Source organism: Rhopalosiphum maidis, chromosome 2 (assembly GCF_003676215.2).
Source record: "Rhopalosiphum maidis isolate BTI-1 chromosome 2, ASM367621v3, whole genome shotgun sequence".
In the NCBI taxonomy this organism is placed as follows: domain Eukaryota; kingdom Metazoa; phylum Arthropoda; class Insecta; order Hemiptera; family Aphididae; genus Rhopalosiphum; species Rhopalosiphum maidis.
Genome location: NC_040878.1, coordinates 15,382,114 through 15,403,599, shown reverse-complemented (window position 1 = coordinate 15,403,599; position 21,486 = coordinate 15,382,114). Strand labels below are relative to the sequence as shown.

Sequence of the window (21,486 nt, the reverse complement as noted above, 5' to 3'; positions counted from 1 at the left end):
GGAGCTGTAAAGAAATTGCAGAACAATTTAAAAATGCTTTCTGCAGTATTCTGTTTTCGCGTTAAGTAAAACCTTTATTTATTGTATAATGACGTAATTTGTGTGAAGGTTACCGCAAACTTCTAAAACGTTATATATAGCGTTCTATAAACGCTTTATATACCCGCATGTATCACTGCAGTATCAACTTAATAAACGTATGAGGAATTGTAATTAAGCTTCACACATTTAATAAACTATAAGCCTCCTTCTCAAAGCTAAATGCTGGTTATGCCACTATGATTTCGTCGCCATAATAATATACTATTGTGAATAATATGAATTATGTGTTTATGTACAGCATACATATATTAAGCATCTACAAGACTATTACGTATTTACGTATAATAATGGTTACTAGTATTATATATTATTATAATATGCAAGATGAATTTGAAAAATAATAACAATAAACGAGTGTAAAAAATTATAACAAATACAGTTCGACGATTTATCGTTTATAAGATTTTACATTAATTTGACCTACGTATACATGAATAATTTGTTATCGTAAAATATACATATATATCCAATATTATCTGGCCTCCAAAACAGGCGATGTAATATTTAAAATTATTTTATAGTTACACATAATAATATATTTATATATTATGATATATTGGATGTGTATTATTGTTATATGCTACTATTGTCACGCGTAACATCATTATAATGATCGTCTTGGGTAATGTAAAAATATAATATTAAAGTTGTAAAACGATATAACAATATTAATGGTTTTTTTTGACGTCAGTTCGTACTATAGACGTTCAATATAATAAATACCATTGTTTGTATTAGTGTCCTGTGCTCACGACTGCGCGGCGCGCGCTGGTATAATACTTATTCAGCGATGATCATATATATATATATATATATATATGTATACGATTTGTGAAATAAATTGACGACGGATTTAAACTATAAAAAAGTTTGAAGCGCTTTAAATAATGTCTTATAATAATGGTATATATATATCACTGCAAGGCGATGCTCGCAGTTTCGCTAGCGGAATCCCGATACGTATATATAGTATATATATATACTATGTATATGCGCACTGAAAAAGTTTGTATAGCAAAAAGTTTCCGTCATATATATTTATGTTACTATATCATCTATTATATCTCTTTAGCATCATGTTAAGACTTTATGTAATTTATTTTATTTTTGCAATCTGTATACATTTCAATCGAATTCAACACAATGTTTTTTTTCCACAAAAATTAAAAATCTAAAAAATGAATATTATGCAAATATCGTTTAAACTGTATATATATATATATATATATATATATAGGTAATAATAACGCATTTTCCGATAAAATATTAGATACGCTGATTAATCTAATCTTCCCTATAACCAAAGTATTCATTCAATTCTATTATAAGTACGATAGATATATGTATGAATGTGTGTCTGTGCAACATAATATAATGATACTGAACACGATATGCGACATATCGTGATTGATAAATATATCAGCTACACAGACGACACGACACGACACGGCACACGTGTAGGCCATACGTAGAGGAACACACTTCAGTGATTTTCTCCGATAACGCTATCCACGACAATAATGTTATAATATATTTTTTTTTTCATTTTAAAGCCATCGATACTCTAAAGGGGCGTATACATATGAAGTGATATAATATATAGCATATTTTTATTTTTATTTTGGCTCATTTTATCTGTATATTTGGAACAGGTTTTTTTCATTAGCGCTTTTACAGATTATTATATTTTATATACAAGATAAGATTCTTCAACACATGTGTAGTAGCCGTCTACATATAGCAATGCCTATACATAATTATAATTATTTAACCGTCGAAATAGATTCGTTTTCCTACAATTTTTAACACTCATCAGGGTTGATTAGAAGTTTAACCACGTCTTCCGGAAATATACATACATGTACATTATATGTCTGTACTTAATTATAAAATCTATAAAATGAAATGAAAGAGAACGGAACCACTGTAGAACTGTAATAGATGAGGAGTGACTTGAAATAGCAGCGTGGTAACCGATTAAGTCGAATACCCTTACAGAAAGAAAAAAGAAAAACGTGCGTTTAAAAAACACACATAATGACTATGAAAAAAACTACATAAATAACTCAAAAAGGAGAGAGGGAGCCTTATTGCGTACATTGCGTAGCTACGCATGTAATATAAATATCATATATTAAATATTTTAATTTTATATTAGATAAGAATCTTAAAAAACCAGTCTCGCCAACGAGAAAAACATTCACATATTATTTTATTGTAATAAAAATGTATAATATATTCTCTTCAACAAAACCATTCGATATTATTCAGGAATTTTCCAACCTTTTTTTAATTATTAAATTCACGAGCTTGAGTTTAAAAACGGGTATTTAAAAAAAACATAGAGTACATATTATGTATAAATAGGTATCTTATGTACTATAGTGCACTATATATTATATTATATATGTGTAATAATACGTATATATAAATGGTATACACGCATCACAGTTTTGAATTCCATATAACAATAACAACTATAACACGCTTAACCTTTAAATAATATATAGTGTATTGTGTATTACACATATATGTATGTACACACATCGTACTATATAATATAATCTTATTTAAAATGTCCTATATCTATATAGCCGAATATTATAAATGTATATAATAAAAAATGCATTACCTGTTTGAAAAATAACTCGATTGAAGTTGGGAGTCCACGATTAGGCGTTTACATTGGCTTCGTACAGAAATCTGTGTCCGTTCGTCGGTTTTGCGGCTATTCGCCCTCTCGCTCACGGTGATGGTCTCTCCTCTCTAAGTCTTAGCCGTATCTAAAAATGAAACACAACAACGAACATTATTAGGAATTAAATTTCGTATACACGAATGTGCACACACGTACGCACCACGAAATGTCGTAGTACAGCACATGTAATAATATATGTATTATATGCTATATACGTGCCGTGCATATATAATATATATATACAAACATAGGGTTGAGATATATCACAGTCTTCTCACGCGGGGTAGTTTAATTTCCTGCGCGTAGGGGTCCACAAGCGCGAGCACTCGTACAGGCGTAGGTCCCAATATAGCTATGCTGCAGCGTACAAACAATATATAGCTAAAGCCGTTTTATCGCTCTACTCGAGAGTAAATTTTAATTTCGAATAATGCAGTACACATAGCTCCGTGAAGAACCACGTCGTTTTACCGAAAAGCCCGTTGGCTGTAATCCCTCGCGGGAAACGCCGCTTCGCACTACACAATTGCTGGAATTTGTGGGACGGGCACTAATTAAAAACAGACCCCTCGTTTCATGTTTTTAGATATATATATACACGCACACATATATTATACAACTGCAGCGGTGTTTCCTTCCGATGTATTGCTTCACATTACAAACACCGATATATTATCATATTATTTCAGACTAATTATAACCAGAGGAGCAAATTTCCCTTTTATAAAAAAAAATAAAATATACACACATATACATATTATATAATACATAATAGTATGATTGTCCAATTGAAAATTAGTAAAACTAACTTATTTAATATCAAACTGTCGTCAATATTTATTTAGATTTTATGCTGACCATTTTCGTTTAGGAACAACAAAGTAATTTTCGTCACATATATTAAGTATATAATTATTATAAATAATATGCATATTATACCTACTTATATTTAATTTTTAAAATATTTAAAATGTTATTTAAAAAATTGCAGGTTTATTAGATTTTCCCCTCAATTAAATCCACTAATGTCGCTGGGAAGGAAGAGATTGTGGGTTTAGATATCTGATATCTGAGATCTGCCAAGAGCTACAGCGAGAATATATTTAAGCCAGATCTTATACTTTACTATTAAGACGAGCCCTGGTTAGCCTTTAAATATAATTAGAACATTCCTTTAAGCTTGTTAGTCGATTAAAACGATGTTGTATAGTCATAGACATTATTATTATATAAAAAAAATGTATAAATTAATTATATCTACAGAGAACTAGTTTATTTGAATACGGTGATATGTTATGAATAAAACTCTCGCCGACAACACCAAACGTTGTTTAAATATATTTTATATTATATGTCTAAAAAGAGTTTAGAATGAAAACAAGTTTTGGTGTGCTACTGCGGAGTGACTTGTCTCGTAATTTTTCAAAACATTTATACCTATACGATGTATTAATTATAGCCTGTAAAAACTGAGAATTAAAAGCATAAAATTATGGCTCACTTATATAAATATTATAATTTTTAATTAATCTAATTGAATAAATGCAGGCAAAACAAAAAATAATTGTTAGATGTTTTCAAAGGAATGACAAAAATATATGGATCCTTGATTTGCACATTATATATATTATTATCTTGTTATTTTTATAACTACGTTTTGATTTTTTATCTATATGTTCACGTCAACCATATCAAACAATATATACATTTATGACTTCGGTTATGCCTTACATACTTGTATACATATTTTGTACTATCTAGAAAATTTTGTTAATCTAGGCATCACTACTAATTTATATATTAACGACGTATATATATAATTATTGTTATATATATATTATGTAAGCGATGGTAATCTGAACTTCGTGTGCGGGCCATCTTGCATTTCTCATACCCCCTCCCCCATCACCACTTCTAGTGGTTATCGAAATACGTATAGGCATCGGTTGCCCCATCACCGAGGCCGCCTCAGTGGCGACGAATCTCCGCCTTATCCCGTATACATAATTATAATATATATCATCTATAGTTGTAAACGTGTCTCGTGATGGTGATTAAAATATAAAACACGTGTATATGTATGCGTATGCATATATACGTACCTACTGTAGGGGAGAAACGCGTATTTATCCTGCTGCGGGACGCCTGTCGTTCCACATCGTCTTGCGACACATGCAGCGACGAATGATATATGTATGAAAAATGTCCCATTCGAGAACGAAAACCGTCTGAATTTATTTTCGGTCGCGTGTGTGGCGCGTCCGACCGACAATCTATTACAATTCAGTACTATACTATGTAACACGCGTCATATAATGATATACGGGAGACCCCATCAGCGTACTATGAATATAATATTATATACCATATACGGGCGGCGATGATTGACACGGACGCCTCGATCATCGCGATCGCGTTCGCCGCGATATTATTATTATGTGTAAAAAAACGCAGACGCGGTGTTCAGCTGCACATGCGGAGGAAGGAAATTTAGAGTGGAAAAATGTATAGCATATACAGAACAACGAATAGAAGAAAATAAGTCTAAACCCAAACATTTGGAAACATTATATAACCATAAACGTCTATGTTGCAGCAGTGACGAAAACGTATTAATGAACGTTAACAACTGTGTTCTATTACGATATTATAAACACTGCTGCTGCACCACGAATATAATATAATATGTACACACGTTGTAGTCTAGACGCCATTTTCCTTGAGGTATTATTTTCTATACACATATATTATATCAGTTTACGTTTTTTTTTTTTTTTAAATATAAACAAGCGTATAGACTATTTATAGATTTATAAACGCGATGAATAATATCGCAGAATATAATAAACAAAAAATATAGCAGCGTATTAAGTCGTTTTAGATAGGTATAGGATTATGTTTTCAAATACGTATACTGTGTGTTTATTTAGTATATATTTTTGGAAATTAATTTTTTCGCAAATCAATATAATATTATTTAATATTTATGCCTATTTATAGTGACTATAAGAACCTATTTACTTAAATTATAAAAAATTATATATATACATATATGTATATATTAAATATATATATATGTGTATGTGCGTGTGTATTTACTATTTATATATAAAATATTAATTACATATCCTTATAATATATAACCTGCAGATATAAAAATAAGCTATCAACAGCGTTATATTCTTGCATGCCCTCTTAAATGTATAAAATATTGCAGTTATTTATTTTGTACACAATTTTTCCAATATCCGACGAGTAAATATTGATTTTGTCTGTACTACATGTTATATACCTATATACATATAAACAGAACTTATATTATATCATTTATATGTAACAATATTGCAACGAAAAGTCTGAGGTATTTTTTATATTAATATTTACAAAACTGCAGGTAATATAACTATACACAGTACACACTATACACATATGCAGGTTGAAGAATGAAATAAAATATTATGTATGAAAATTAGCGTCCTTCGATGATGTGATGCAACTTGTCTCCAAATAATATATGCGTCAATAATGCATATATTAATATTATAGATACGCAACTCGCGTTTATAGGTAATCGATAACCCTTAAATATTAAAAACTATTTTTTGTCTTGAATAAAAATATAAGGTTTGTTTCACAAAAAAATCAATTTATTTATTGTTTATTTTAAATTATTAGAACAATGCACTTATAATCAGATCAATGCATCTGTAATATTTATCCATAGATTTTTAAATACGAGTATTAATATATTCCATACTATACATTATATAAATATACTCAACAAATATATTATTTGCATCACCGTATTAATACACATAGTATACACCTATATACATCATTGTATATATATTTATGTTGTAATATATTATAAACACGTGCAGATTTATTGCACGATCGTATAAAAATCGAAATTCCACTAAATAGCGATCTACTTCTGCTGCTGCTGTTGATTGGAGATCGCGGTTTTATCGTGTGACGGGTCGCGGAAGGTGGTGAAGAATATATAGATGTGTATATATATATATATATAAATAGGTATACAAAAATACTATGTATGTATAGAAGAGGTGCGTGTATATATATTTATATTGAGCTGCAAACGCACTCAAACCATAAAACTGTGCGGCCCTCGTCCTCGTCATCACGCTTGGGATTGTGGATCCTATATATATATAGAGCGAAATAATACCCAAGAATTGTGTGTGTGCGTGTGTGTGTTGTATTTGTATATAAGCTGAGGTAATTACGAGTCTGCTGTAGCAGCAATTTCGTCTGACTTTATCCGAGTCCCCGACAGACTTATATCCACCACTCGTTAATGAAAGTATATATCTTTAGAAGACTATATATACTTTATAGTCATATACCTATCTATTATATATACTATATATAGTAAGTATACAGTATACTAGTATACAGGAAAATTATAAAAGTATATGAATTGTACAAAAATAGTCTTACGATGTTGTGCATTGTCTGGCTATACTATGTACATTTTTAAAAATATTGATTTGCATAAACATATTATTATATGTTTGACAAATTTATAGTACCTATATATATATACATATATTATAGATATGTATAATTTTAGTGCCAATACTATAGTTCGTTGAGATCTAACTAAGTTTTTTAAATATATATTTTTTTTTACATTATAAAAATAATGCCACTTTATTATAATAATATAATGGATGTCTGTAATTAAAAAGTTGTTTTTTGCATTACTCATTCAAGTATTGCAGCGTTACGATTATTGCAATCTCGATTTTTGTAAGATAATATTAAACGGTTAACCGCGAAAATTAAATATTAATATTACCTACTGAGTATATATAGGTACACCTAGCTGCTTTTTTGTAATGTACAATAATTTAATAAGAAATGATATAATATATTTTAATTAGCTTAGAATGTTATAAATAGTACCATAAAGTGTAGCTATACAATTAAAAAAAGAACCAATAAATAAATTTATACAATTTATTATTAATAATATTATAAGTCCATGATATATAAATATAATAAATTAGCTATTCATATTTGTGCAAAACACTATTAACAATAATATTAATTAACAACCAATAAAACAATATAATGTTGTCTATACATTTTCCATACATGAGTTAAAAAAAAAAATCATTGGTACAAACATGATGTGCATACTCGTGTTATTACTAGAATCGAATCGGAACACCATATTTTATAGGTGTTCAAGCTTAAAATAATTTATTATATTTGTATATGCAACCACATACGGCAGAAGACAAAATAATCGTCGGATATATAGGCTTCGTTTTTTCAAAAGCTAATGAGTATACCTATATTGTGTACCATACCAAGGCTATTATTGTTATAATTTAAATAAAATAATATTATAGAACACATTTTTGTTTTATCCTTTTACTAACGACCCTTTTCGGAACAGTTTCCGTTTCCAGATGATAGACTGTATACGGACGAACGCGAGTAAACGTGCCGCACACGCGTACGCACGCACTCACATCAGTTGCACCGACCGCCTAACGACCAATGGCGACGGCCATGGGTGTCGCCCCGGGGGCGATGGCCGCCGACCCGCACTCCATCCCCGTCTATAGTGGTGGATGGTGTTTCCCTTTCCCCACCTCACTATCATTCGAAAAGAAGACGACGGGGAATGTAGCAGCCGCCGCTGTCGCCGCCGAGAAGACCGATTTATTTTCGTTTTTACTTTTTACCCACAAGAAAAAAAATCATTTTTCTAGAACACGCCGCGCAGCGTATCGATTGCCAGCAGCAAAATTCCTTTTTCTTCTCTTTATACTCATATAATAAACATTCACGATGAAATGCCTTGCGCCCTACATACCCAACAAATTATAGTGGCACTACGAGTATACAACTAATAGGTAATCATATTACCCATTTATAATTAGGTATTATAAATCATAATAATATACTGCAGATGTATTAATCAACGCCTATGCATTTAAAATCAAGTATATATACAGATAACAAAATATGTTATATGTAAGTAATATACATCATCTATAAATTCATTTAATTTTTTAAATATATCTATGTACCTACAATACTTAGGAATAATGGAATACATAATGTGTATAATTTATATTTAAATCGTTTTTTCTTTATAATATAATATAATACGTATTTATATGTGTATATAAATATTAAACAGTGCACGTTATATATAGCGGTACAGATATAATAATATATAATAATTTGTAATTATTACAGCGTGTTTTGTATATTATTTTAAATCAAAATATAAGAGTAGTGTTAAGTGTTATAATATAAATATACGAGTAATATTTATAGTTATTTTAAAATTATAAACCTTATGCTTGCTGTATGTATATAATGTATATCTATTGCAACGATTGTTACATCATATTAAGTACTTATATTTTTATAAAAACGTGAACACTATGCTGATTAGATATTAAGTTCCCCCTGGCTTTGTCCCACATTTATTATTGAGAGGCTACGGTCAAATACCAATAAGTAAAAGAACGGCAGTTCTCCAAGATATATTATCTACTCAGAGACAGTCACACATTTTGGTAAACAATGTTCGTAATAATGATAAAAAGTATTGACAATAATTATTATTAGACCAATCTACACTTATTTGTAATATTAAAATCCTAAATACCCTTCGTGCTCCCGTGCTACGGACTACTACGGATATAAATTTATATAATAGTAGCTCATATCTTCAAAAGAAACTAATTTCTTCCCCGAATATTCTATATTTAACTGTGAGCATCCGCGACCACGTTACACTATATTATGTACATAATATATACATTTATAGAAAATAATATTAAAATAAAATTCTCCCCTGCGGGTGGAACATAATACATTATCGTAATATGGAAGTAAAAATATATTTCTGTTATCTGGGTCATAAAATGAATAATACTTATACTAATTATATTTTATTATATTATTTATTGTCTTTCGGTATTAGTATTGATATGTAAGTGTATATATACTTCCTAAATATTAATTAAAAGTCTGGAATTCCATTCGGCCTTTGTCTCTCATATATACATATATACCCCACATTTTATGGCCACTATATATATTATGTACAAATATATTAAAAAATGTATAAAATATAAATAATAATGTTATGTGTACCTATCGATATAATATAAAACTGACAATTTATTATGATACGAGCTTATACTACGCGCAAAATAAAATGAGTAAAATAATAAATATTGGAAAAATGAATAAATAACGGATTTCAGAACGTCTGTATAATAATAATTCATCGGATTACACAATATACGCACATGATAGTTTGTCTATAACACACACACACACATGTTATTTAATATATTTAAACTTAAGTATACACATTCATATAAATAATATACTTATAATATATGTACGCGCGTATTATACATTATAAACGTCGTGCGATAAATATTATTATATAATACTATCGCATGTAGCGCATTTTCTCAGAATCGTGTATCGTCTATTACAACAAAATAATTCATATACAATATTATATATAATATATATTGTTAAACACTAAACACCCATAAACACATATCTTTGTCCGTTGTCGCATACCTACCATTACCGGACACGCGAAATTCGGTGGCCCTGGGAATTTACGACTTTTGGTATGAGCATCGTATACAATACCTATAAATCAATATATATCATACATATTGTATGTTACAAAGTCAAACACATCAATAGCGTAGGTACAGTGCACCTATATATATATCATTACAAAATATATGTATAAATGTAGAATACATATTATAATAATCTTGTTGTATTTTACAGCGGCCATAGTCACTTTATTCACGACCCGGTCCGTTTGATCGTCGCATAATGTTATTGTGTATGTATAGGTATAGGTTATTATTTATTATATTTTATATACAAAAAATTAACAACAAAAACGCGTTTCCATTCGATAAAATTGCTTGGTCCGAGGCGTTTCGTTTATAACACGAACAAAATTACAATATTTCACCAATAACTTACTGATCGTATATTATGATCTTCGCATACCTATATATAATACGCATAGACTTCTTACGCGCACCTATCGTAGTAAATTTATGCGTCTATACTTTGTAAATGCATAAAATTGTATAATTTGAATAAATTATCGGCAATTGTATTTACACCCAAAATATATATATATATATATATACAATAACATACAACTATTGAAGCGAGTATCGAAAATATTATACGTAGATACTATTATTATTATTATTATTATTATTATTATAGATAGGGGGAGGTGGGTAGGTACACATCGCGTGTTGGCAATATCGCGTGATTTACGGTCCGGCTTACGAATGGTGTATTTTTTTTTCCATTTCAAAAAAAGTTTTAGGGAAAAATAAAACACGTATATATAGTTATAACATACACTGCAGTATATATACAATACACGCACACATATAATAACCTCTAATAATAATAAATTGATAAATAATACACGACAAGCATATATATTATATATATTATAATAATGACATATAGATATAGCCAGATAGGTAGCCACGGGAATGAAGATAGGTATAGGTACTATGTATAATATATATATATATATAGATATAATATGAAACAAGCGACTCTCGTGTATTAAATATTACATATATATTAAATGTATTATATGATAATATGTATATTGTATATATAATACCTATAGTTATATCTCTGTGGGATACGGATGATAGTTTGACGTTCGGCGAATGGATACGCCCAGTTTTTTATTTTTACCTTAATAATAATATTCGAAATTATTATTATAATCCAACAGGGGGATATATATAAGTATATATTATAAATATTATATTATTACACACAAAAAACGACTTTTTGACGGTGAATCGTTTATTTTTTGGATTAAATTATGATACATACGAACTCGGTACCTTTATATATCCGTAAATAATATAGTAACAGAATTATAGTATATTATATTACAAAAATTTTACAATATATTATTGCATGTAAGTCCTACATAGGTTTTATAACGTATATATTTAGAGGTTTTCGGATGCGCCCCGCGGCGGACGATGACGATGGTTCGACGCGACGACTTTAATATACACATATTTATTGTTTAATATTTTAATACGTGGGATTTTGGGAGAAGAGAAAATTTACATTATTTTTCATTTTTTTTTTTTATTTCAATAAGTATATGTATACAGATTAAGTATACAACAATGTTTCTCAAGAATTATAATATATTATACGGCGTGACGTAAAAGACCGAACAAAGTGGGATTATATTAAATATATCTATATATGGATAATGACTATAATGTATATAATATATTATATATGTTTATTGAATAAACCACATTTTTGTATACAAGATAATAAGTGTGTATAAGGTAATGTATTTAATAAATTATTCTCTTTAATAATGAATTTATTCAAATCCTGGTTTTCTTTCGCTTTGCAGTAAAGTATTTTGTGGATATATATTAACAAATATATTATTTTTTTAAATATTGGTAAACCTAAATTCGAAATTTGAAAAAGTAGCTTATCAGTTAACACAATGTTTATACTTATAAATACTTTAAAAATGATTTTATACTAGTATAAATTAAATAGATTATAATTATACTAAACCGGTCCTATAGTATATAAGTAGTATTTATTAATTAATATACTATAGAATTATTTTTACAAATTATAAATTTAAATAATGTAAATAATGTCTGTAAACGTTTATAGATAAATATTAATTACTTATTACTACAATTTTCAAATCACTATAGAGCCTTCATTTCTTTCAACTCCATTAACATGGAGCTATAATATATCCAGTATTCTTATAGTAAACAAAATTATGTAACTAAAATATATTTATTTTTTATTCGAATTTTGATTTCAATACTTCAAACTTTTTTTAAAAATTATTCGCTCAATAATATGCAGCTGAAAATAAGGGTTCTCATTTTATTAAAACAAAAATATGAATAGATTATAGATACCTATACTTATATAATCTGGTATCTACAATTTACATATTATATATGTATATATATATATATATATATATAATATACATAATAATACAATACAACTACAACAATTAATATATTTTATTCGATTTTAAAATAATATACCTAATACCCATATGTAGTTAGACACAGAAGAAAGAGCGTTTAATTTTTTTAAATTTAATTTATTATTGTGAATTGATGAAATCAAATATATACATGCTGCGCAAGTGATGAGCGATAACAAATCGAAGGTGAGTTGTTTTATATTATGTTACTTTTGCATTTTAATAGGGGAAACATATATTATTTATGCACTTGGCCTATACGCTGCAATTGGCGATGGATACAAACACATACAAACCTAGCTATATGTATAGGTACGCCGCACATATGTTTATACTTATAATATATCAAAACCATTGTATTGTACAATGACAAATATAATTTGTTCGCTGTCTCGTAAACAACAATTTGTTTGGCATTGAACAATACTGTTCAAGCGAGATACGCGCCGAGTATCGGTGGGACATAATATAATATTTGTAATAGTACAGTTTGTACATCCTTATCCTTACATGGAACGTTATACAATATTATAATTGAATTTTATCAATTTAAAATCCAAAGTATACAGAAATATGATTAGTTTTGTAATAAATTAAACATATGGTGAAGGTTAAATAATAATTACACTTCAAAAAGGTATAGTGAAAGATCTGTATTTATACAATTTATTCTGATGCATTATAATTTATTGGTTATTTTCATTTTCAACGCATTGATATATATTTTTTTAACATCAAATTCAAATTAATTCTGATTAAATATGTGTTACCGCAATATGGCCCGCGATTACTATAAGTAATTCTAGATAATTAATACTATAGGATGAGATAGGATTTACTGTTTGTACTCAGTACTCGGTAAGTGTTTAAGATTATAACTTTATTCGGGATTTTACTATAAATAATATGTTGTGTATATTCTAGGATGTACAAATGAGTTAGTATTGTATTATAGTTGCTATATGACTAATGCAAATAAATACATTTATTTCATTTTTTACAATATTATAAATTATTATTAGTAAAAAATATATATTATTTATTTATACACTATGTATATAATGGCACCTGTTGTTACATAATTATATTTGTTTGGTGGCAGTTTTATCTTTTAATTGTATGTATATTATATACAGGTACTTTTTGTCTTGCAAACCTTTGCTTGTTTGATAGTAAAAGTTGTACACACACGATTGAAATACATTTTTCTTTACAAAAATTAAATTTCTTTCTAGTGATTAATTGATTAAAAATTCCTGGCCAGGCTTCGATTCTATAATTGATAAAACTATTCGTCAATAACTTCAATAACTTCGCAACTTATCGCTTAATTGAAAGTATCCTAAATATACCCAAATATACTCGTACTTTTTAACAGTATAATCAGCTTTTAATAACTCAATTTGTAAATCCTATACACGCATAACGTGTTTAGTGAAAGCCCGAATAAAATTATGATTTTAAGCATTTACTGAGCATAATTTTACCTATAAATTATATGATACATATTTTATACACTCATTACTTATAGCATATAATAGGTAAATAGACCTATATAAATTGAAATGATAATTTTGAATATTAATTTAATTTAAATTATCTATTCCTGCAAAAGTTTTCAATTGACATATACGATATACGTATAGTCATTATTTTGAGTACTTATTATAATATAAATTATATTTTATAAATATTGATACATATACCTATAATATAATAAACAAATATTATATGAGAATAGTAGTAGCTGCCTAGGTTTATTTTCGTGAACATTTTCAATAAATTCAAATACTGTAATTTCGGTAACGACATCGTTCCATTTACAATGACCTGCACTTGTGCCATACATATATTATGTTATTATATACTATATAATATAACGTCGTCACAGTTCGTCGCGATTTATTAATCGTATATTATCTATAATATACGTAACGTATACCCAATCAACAACGATACTGATAAGAGTAGTAGTGTATAATAATAACGCCATTATTATCATTATGCGAGCCTCGTCAGTGACGGCGGAGGCAGCGAAAGGCGGGAAAATGCAAACGTATTATAATAGTTATTATTATTATTACGTCACGCGCGAAACGATCTCGCGAATGAGTACTGAAAAATATCCCCTCAGACTGCGTCACTCGACCATGGGGCCCTGGTGTCGTACACGGACACGCGTATGACGTTGTGCACAGTATGTCCGGGCGGCCACGGCGGTCACGCGCCGCCGCCGCCCGTTTGTCTTTCTCTCGCTCGCTCAGAGTGCACCGCTCACGTGGACTGCGGCGACGGTGACGGCGAAGCGGTCGTATTTTTTCCCTCCCGCCACCGCACAGCTCATACCGCTGGCACGCCGGTGCATCGCTGATGCACTTCGCGTTGGTTATAAATGCACTCGCCGCCGTCGATGCAAAATCGCGTTCTCTGCAGACGCTGCCGCTGCCGCGATCGATTTTTCGCGGCGCGCGTTTTGCATAAAACACGACAAATTTTAATTCACAAATTTCATGTTCGGGAAATGCCTGTTATTATTTGTCATCATAAATCGTACTGAGATTCGCGGTCGTCGTTACTGTATGCCGAAAAAGATTGGCGAAAAAAAACTCGTGGTTTATATAGAGCGCATAGTATGTATAATAATAAAAGGTATGTGTTATTATCTATCATAAATTCGACTTCGAAAAGCGGTTAAACAAACGTGCAGGACGGATCGGTTTTGGCGGTGGGCTGAAATACGTAATAACTTTAAGTAATACCCGTTTAATTTTAGGCAAAGGGACGGACGTTTCCGGCGGTGGTAGCGGGCGAATAACAAAGCGATAGCGCCCACTACGCCCGATTCGGCCGCCGGTGCGTGCGTGTATTGCTTTTTTTTTTGGCAATAGTGTTTTTTTCGGCGGTGTTGGTCCGGGCGGGGACGCGGCCAATGAGACGCATGGGCGGAACGGTGTTGCCGAAAAAATGAACGAAAACTACGAGAGAAAGAGTAAACGAGACACGGGACGAGAGAGACACACAACAATAATAATGTATATCTCCAGAACACGACGCCGACCAATATAAACATCGTTTAGGTGTATTACGCGAATAAAATGTGTCGGGCGCGCTCATCATACTCTGACCGATAGATATATTATTATAAAATATAACGATAATAATTTTTTAATTGCATTAATCGCGTAAAAAAAAAAACAAACTGCGCCGTAATGAACTGACTGATAATATCAATCACGAATACCGACCGACAGCAGTCGGCGGCTGCAACCCAAAATCGTAATTATTATTATTATTATTGCTTTTTCTGCAGTGGTTGCGTCGGTGTCGTTTGTCCGCGGACACCCGACGTCGAAACCGCGAGTCGAGCGTGTGTGGCCAGCCGCGGGCGCCGCGGAATCGACGACCATCATGCATTTACCGCGGACTGGGTACCAGGATACTATGAACCGGAGCGCGCGTGAGGCAGCCGCCGCCCGAGTATCCGCGGCCGAACCGTCACAATCGCCGCCGCCGTCGGCATCACAATCGATGCCGCCGCTCAAAAACGGATCTCGGGACGTCTACCGGACAAGTCGCGGCGGTAAGCGACGGTTGTGTACCAGGGGCGTAGCAACCGGCCGCCACTGTTTCGCGTCGACAACAGCGTCCGCCGTCCGCATGATATCGTGTTCATTCATGACATTCCGATTGTGTTATTGTGTTATTATGTGCACGTCAAATTATAGTATTTATTTCATTTTAATATTAAACTGGTAATGTTCTTTGCACCGAAAATATTACATTATTTACACAGTATCACTGGTCGAAACATGGTATGTACATTTGAACAGAATAAAATTATTATTTAATAATTCATAAAATAACAGTATCAAAAGCCATTTAATGGATAAGTATTTAAATTATATTATTATTAGGTTAACATTTTTCCTCAGCAATATTAACCTTATTTGAACAGTTATACGACTACAAAACAAGAAAAACAACTAAATAAAAATATTTAGTTTTAACTTCGATTTGTATACATCAATATTTCCAAAAATTCATTTGATAAAAATCTACAAGAAATAAGTATTTACAATAAAAAATAAAATTTGCCAAAGACACTCCTTTAATGATATACATAATCTAATTTAATTCAAAATTAGAACTTGAATAGATATATTTTTAAATGAAACAAAGAGGGTATACTATTTTATATAATTACCCTTACATCATTATATATAGACACGTATCTACTCACGAACTCACGCATAAAAATCACGTACCTATTATTAAATTATGATTTGAAAGTTTCAAGTCGTGTTCTTGAATATATTATTTAGAAACAAATTGCAAATATATGTATATATCCGTGATTGTTTTGAAAATGATAATGTCATGAAAAAACCAAGAACATAATATGTATACCTATGTATAGTATCTATATATTATATTATATTAAGATTACCTACATAATACATAACACATACAACTTCCATCAAAATAATAAGCCGACACATCTTGATTACATTTCAGATATTTTAAATAATATATTAAATTGTTAATTTCTGAAAACACTTATATACATACCTGAACTTCGAGTTCGTGGAGACTTACGATCAGAGACGAATTTACGAACTGACTTGATCATACTCGGCAGTGATGTGCACATCTTCGGGTCCGACTAGTATACTGACGGGACGCAAACATGATATTAATAATATACCACACTCCTAGTATGAAAAAGGATTGTGTCGACGGAGGAATTTTAATACACAAGAAAAAAACCAACCATTTTATATTGTAGGTAAAGTATACATGTAGGCATAAGGTTATAAAATAATAACAATAATATATGCGTGTCTGGTGCAAACAAAAAGGATCTCGTTTTCGAGTAAATGTGGGTCGACAATATTTACTCATATATTTTTTGCTCAACCCAGTCAATTTGTTTCAGTCTTTATGCCCTTTGGTTAAATTACGTATATATTGTGCTGTATGCATACCGGGTCACCGCGGTATACAACAAAGATGACGATAGGGTTGACCTAAATATTTTTTCTACAATTTTTTCATACTTTTTTTTTGTCCTGGCACATATAACAACGGTGCACCAATGTTTGTATACATTTATTATATAATGTTCCACCACGTTATATGCCGTAACGTAACTGCAGGCGAAAACTATAATGTGGCCGGTCGAAACATAAATATACAAACTTAACATATATTATACTTCATACTTGACCGCTTCTATACATATAAAATAATCATTTCAAAAATTCCCACGGAGTTCTAAGTATAGTGATGTTTACAATAACAAATCAAAAAATTATTTCACGGTGATACTATTACTATGATATTTGCATCGATGCCCGAAGATAAAATATAAACAAAATAACAATATGTATACTAATTACCATAATAATAATTATGTATAATATTGAAAGCGATTAATTTTATATGTCATATTTAAATAAATCATACACATAAATTATATAGTTAGTATTTTTGAAGTAAATGTAAGTACATAATATATAGAGGTGTATGTTCGCGTACACAAATGATATTGTCTGTGAAAAACAGTAGAAAAAAATTTTATGAATTAATTTAATGTCGTTTTAACGATGCTATATAACGAACACTAAAGCACACATTAAATCGTTTTGCTATTTGTGGCTTGCGAATTAAGATATACACGATTATGTTTAATGATCCGGCGTAAGCCACAGTCGACTTGTCTGTATATTATATATATATATATATATATATATATATATATATATATATATATGTATATAATACTATATAGTATCAGAAAACATCACCTATATTTGAGTAAAATATGTTTTACTATAGCTGTAGCCTATATAGGTCTTTACATAATATATTACAACTGTGAAATATGCGTGTTGGAATATACATTGTTTTCACACAATTAAACTTATAAATATCATATTATGTACCGCGAAATTTTAGATACCTAGTGGAAACATTTATATAATAATTGATTTTACAAATAAATGTCTGTTTTTTTGTCTGAAAACACATTTTAGTGAACAAATATGTTTCAATCTTTATAACTTAAACATATTTTTTGTTACATGAACGATGAACCTTTATATGTGTATAGTGAACTTAGTTCATTGTTACTTTAGAGGTGAAAAGTAAAAATTTCTCGATAATTATCTTAATATAATTGGGGAAAACTAAAATTTTTACGAAAACAATTTTGTTAAAAAGCAAAAAGAATAACTGTATAGCAGAACGGTTACCAACTTAATCACTTTTTTTTAAATTTTACTGTAAATGTAAGTACAGTCTTACAGGAACTTAGGGGTGGATAGGCCAACCTGGACACCGGGATTTTCCCTGTGGGCCGCTACTTAAATTGACGAAAATAAATAATAATTATTGTACCCATGATAAAATAACATTTATCTTATAAAAACATATATTAAATGTACAGGTTAAGTATAAGTTTTGTTGAATTACTTTTAGAAGCAAAATTAATTAAATTACTAAATACTTAATTAAATTTTTGTTCAGAATATGCATGATAACATATATATATATATATATATATGCAAATTTGAATGAATAATCAACATTTATTATTTTTACTTCTCGGTTTTTCAAAAAAATATTCATTCTTTAAATAATTTTGTTTCAAAAAAATGAATTATATAAATAAGAAAAATAACCCAATATAATATTTATATGTAAAAATAATTATAAATAAGGCATTTTTGTTTTTTAATATTGTGTAATCTCTTTCATAACAAAATTGTTAATACGTTTTAAACAATAAGGGTCGGATAAAAATTAAAATATTGACAAACATATTATTTTATATATGTTCATAACAAAAAAGAAATTACCAATCTATTAAAATGCAAGTCTGCAGTTTAATCTTGGTTTGCATTCTTTAATAAAAATTATGCAGTGATATACTAATATTCTAAGTATTCCATGATAACATACTATGATGAAAATTAGATTATGAAAATCAGATACCATGGGTTAATTATAATAATTATTGTATAGTTATCAACGGATATATCATAATATTTATCTGATATTAAATTAAACATAAACACGATATTGAAGAATATATAATTTTTTTTTTTGCCACAGTGTGCAGTTATCTTGGCCTATACTTTATTTATCTTTATAGGTAAAACGGCGGTCGTAAATTCTGTTAATTTTTGATAGGAATAAATTATATAAAACTCGATGATATCTTGAATAATTTTGTATCATTTTTGTCGATTTGTTTATGAATAAATTGTTTGTTCTTTTTATTAAATTATAAAATTTACGTTCACAAAGAAGTTTGTAATTTAATTTTTATACATATTAATCATTGACTTTATAGTAAAAAGTATAGTATATTTTTATACATTTATAATATTCAGATACACTTAGCTAGGTATATGGCTGAATTTACCGACTACAGGAAAGACTAAATAAATGTAATGGGTAATTATTTATATTCTTTACCAATAATTTAATATTATAATGATTATTATTTAAAAGGATCATGATTAAAAAAAATCATTCATTTAGAATAGATAAAAAAAAAAATAAAGTTTAAATTTGATACATAATAATATATGTATATTATTTGATATTTCAATGGGTTAATATAAGGTTAATGCGTTAAAATCAAAATTATTTTTACCACCCATTTCCATTATAAAATGCATATACTATAGATAGAACATGTATACTATAGCGTCGGCGAGTCGGTGATACACGGTGTTATTCGCAATCCAGGACTACGGAGAGAAAATGATTTAAAAATTCCGTCGATCGAATGACTGTAATATCATTATACGCACGACACCATCATCATCGCCATATTTGTTACGCCACCTCTTTTTTCGTCTCATCATCTTTATTGAACTTGGTTCCTGTGCGACCATCCTATTGTTGATATATCAGGGCTGGTAGAGAATTATAGCACAATAAATTCAAACTTTTTAAATTATTCGTCGAATTTCAGTATTTAGAATTATACGATAATATCTATACAAATATGTAATAAACTATTAAACTAATATAATTATATAATGAAACTTTAACATATGTATATGTTGATGAGATTCAACCGCATCAGCCCTAGCTCCTAATGTTTACGTTTAATTGAATAAAACACGCGTATTATGTTTATATCTATACTACACAAATAATATATAATATATAATTATATAAGTAGATTTTAATAACGGATAACTAACGGTCAAGTTGATGAAAAAAAGGGTAAAAAATATATGATTCGCAAAAACAAAAAAAATCTCTGCTCGCAAAACAAATTGCCCGTCGTCGCGTATTATCCTACATTTTACACATACTCGCGTATATGTATGTATATGTATATAATGTACATTAATGTTTTATGCGTAATACCATTACGCACTTTATGGGCCCATAACGTTCTCACGTACTCCTGTCCGCCGTATTTTTATGATTTCACTTTCGATGTACGACAATAATTAGCTGACCCCAGCCATCATAACGGATCCGGAGGCTGATTTATTATATACGACGGCCAGATATCCCTTTTTAAGTGCGGCGTTTAACTTAAGTACTTACACATATATATATATATATATATATAATATTA

General features: G+C 29.5%; 1 protein-coding gene across 1 annotated transcript in view; it reads right to left on the bottom strand.

Moving 5' to 3' along the window:
* LOC113551252 (homeobox protein abdominal-A homolog) overlaps positions 1 to 21,486 on the bottom strand; it is a 67,973-nt gene that overhangs the window by 19,032 nt on the left and 27,455 nt on the right. Inside the window, exon 3 of the mRNA XM_026953383.1 lies at positions 2,735 to 2,885. The gene's annotated coding sequence lies outside the window, so the exon portion shown is untranslated. The remainder of the gene's footprint in view (positions 1 to 2,734; positions 2,886 to 21,486) is intronic.